Source organism: Hakea prostrata, chromosome 7 (assembly GCF_041222555.1).
Source record: "Hakea prostrata isolate BN-2017 chromosome 7, UWA_Hpros_2, whole genome shotgun sequence".
NCBI lineage: Eukaryota > Viridiplantae > Streptophyta > Magnoliopsida > Proteales > Proteaceae > Hakea > Hakea prostrata.
The window spans coordinates 50,188,901-50,191,455 of NC_142606.1; positions in this window are offsets into that span (position 1 = coordinate 50,188,901).

Below are 2,555 nucleotides of genomic sequence, written 5' to 3' on the forward strand. Positions count from 1 at the left end.
ATCGGATGCATTGTTCCCTAACAAGTGGATCCGAGAGATGGAGAAAGCTTTTCCCAACCTCCGTTGCAATGAAGCTCAGAAGATTCTTTGTGTAGAGCAGAGACAGCAGCATGAAGCTGATGCGTGGTGGAATGCTACCAGACCTATTTTGGAAGCTTCGCACCCGGTTCTTACTTGGAAAATTTTCAAGGATGCATTTTGCAAGAATTACTTTCCTGAGTCTGTGAGAGATGCTAAGGAAGCGGAGTTCATGGCACTCACGCAAGGACCTAGTACTGTTCTGGAATACCAGAAGAAGTTTGAAGAATTGTTCTAGTTTGCCCCTGATGCTTTCAAAGGTGACCGTGAGAAGGCAAAGAAGTTCTTCAAAGGTTTGAGGCCGTCACTGAAGACTTACCTGGCAATTCATCCTATTGTGGATTATGCTGAGATGGTACAGAATGCGAAGAAGGTAGAAGATAATGAGAGAGAGAATTATCTGCTCTAGCGTTCTGTTTCAAACAGGAATCATTTGGGTGACCGTAACTGGAGATTCTCTAGGCCTGCTCCTTATACTGCCCCTTCGTTTTAGCCTAGAGGAGCTAGTTCCAGTTTCAGCTCTGCTTCGAGCTATGGTTCTAGTGGTGCACCGGTGTGTCCTGTTGCAGGTAGTCAGGGTACTGGACCGATCTATGCTAACCCTCGTCCAGTGGCTAATAACCAGAGGCCTGCATATCCTTCTTCAACAGCTCCTGTGAGTGGTAGGGATTTGATCTGCTTTAACTATGGGAAGCAGGGTCATTATTCTCGCAACTGCACTCAGAAGCCGAATTCTCAGGTGTCAGCTTTGAAGCCTGTTTCGAGTGTTCCCTCTGGTAAAGTGTACAGTGTTGTTGGTTCTGAGTCTGAGATAGATCACGATGTTGTGACAGGTATTATTTCATTAATATCTACCTCTGCTTTCGTATTATTTGATACTGGTGCATCGCATTCATTCATAGCGTCTTCATTTGTGAGTCATATTCCTGTTACACTTGCGAAGTTGGAAAGAGGACTAGTAATTAGTACTCCAACCAGATCTGTTGTTAGATTAGATGAAGTGGTTGAATCTTGTCCAGTGGTTATTGCTGGTAGAACCCTTGAAGCCCGTCTGATCAAGTAAAACATGTTTGATTTTGATGTGATATTTGGAATAGATTGGTTATCTAAGTATGGTGCAGTTATTCTTTGTTCGGAAAGGAAGGTACTGTTTCATCCTACGAATGATAGTCCGTTTGAGTATCAATGTAGTCAAGAGAAGTTGAGTAAGAAGATAGTGGCTGCGACTGTGAAAGTCAGGCAGTGGACTAAGAATGTTGGACTTCTTTCCTCTTCTGTGGATGTTTCGGAAGGTGTGAAATGGTTGTCTGATATCGAAGTTGTCAGGGACTTTCCTGATGTTTTCCCCGATGATTTGTCTGGTTTGCCTCCAGAGAGGGAGTTAGAATTTTCAATTGATCTAATTCCTGGAGCAGCTCTTGTGTCGAAAGCTCCGTATCGGATGGCTCCGACTGAGTTGAAGGAACTTCAGACTCAGTTAAATGATTTGTCAAGCAAAGGGTTTATCCAACCCAGTGTTTCACCGTGGGGAGCCCCGGTGTTGTTTGTGAAGAAGAAGGACGGTAGTATGCGAATGTGCATAGACTATCGGGAATTGAACAAGTTGACGATAAAAAATAAATATCCTCTCCCTAGGATCGACGACTTGTTTGATCAGTTGAAAGGTGCCTCGGTGTTCTCGAAGATCGATCTGAGATCTGGGTATCATCAATTAAGAGTAAAGTCCAGTGATGTGTGCAGGACTGCATTTAGGACTATATATGGGCATTATGAATTCCGAGTTATGCCTTTTGGTCTTACTAATGCACCGGCAGCGTTCATGGATCTGATGAACCGAGTATTTCAGGATGTCTTAGATAAATTTATCATTGTATTTATTGATGACATTCTGATCTATTCAAAGGGCGAAGAAGAACATGTTGGGCATCTGAGTTTTGCCTTGCAGCGTTTGAGAGAGAAGAAGTTGTATGCCAAGTTCAGCAAATGTGACTTTTGGTTACCTAAAGTTATGTTCCTAGGTCACATCGTTTCTGCTGACGGAATTAAAGTTGATCCTGCAAAAGTTCAAGCTGTGACTGATTGGGACCAACCTAAGTCAATCATGGAGATTCGAAGTTTTCTTGGTATGGCAGGTTATTATAGGCGCTTCATTGAGAATTTCTCCAGAATCTCAGCACCTATGACAAAGCTTACCAGAAAAGGAGTCAAGTTTGAGTGGAAGGAAGCCTGTGAAGAGAGTTTTCTAGAACTCAAGAAAAGGTTAACTAACACTCCTGTGTTGACAATACCAGATGACTCTGGAGGTTTGACAGTGTATACCGATGCCACTAAAGTTGGTTTGGGTTGCATTTTGATGCAACATGGGAAGGTGGTAGCTTATGCTTCTAGGCAGTTGAAGAACTACGAGCATAATTATCCTACTCATGACTTGGAGCTGGCAGCTGTGGTTTTTGCTCTGAAGATTTGGCATCACTCTC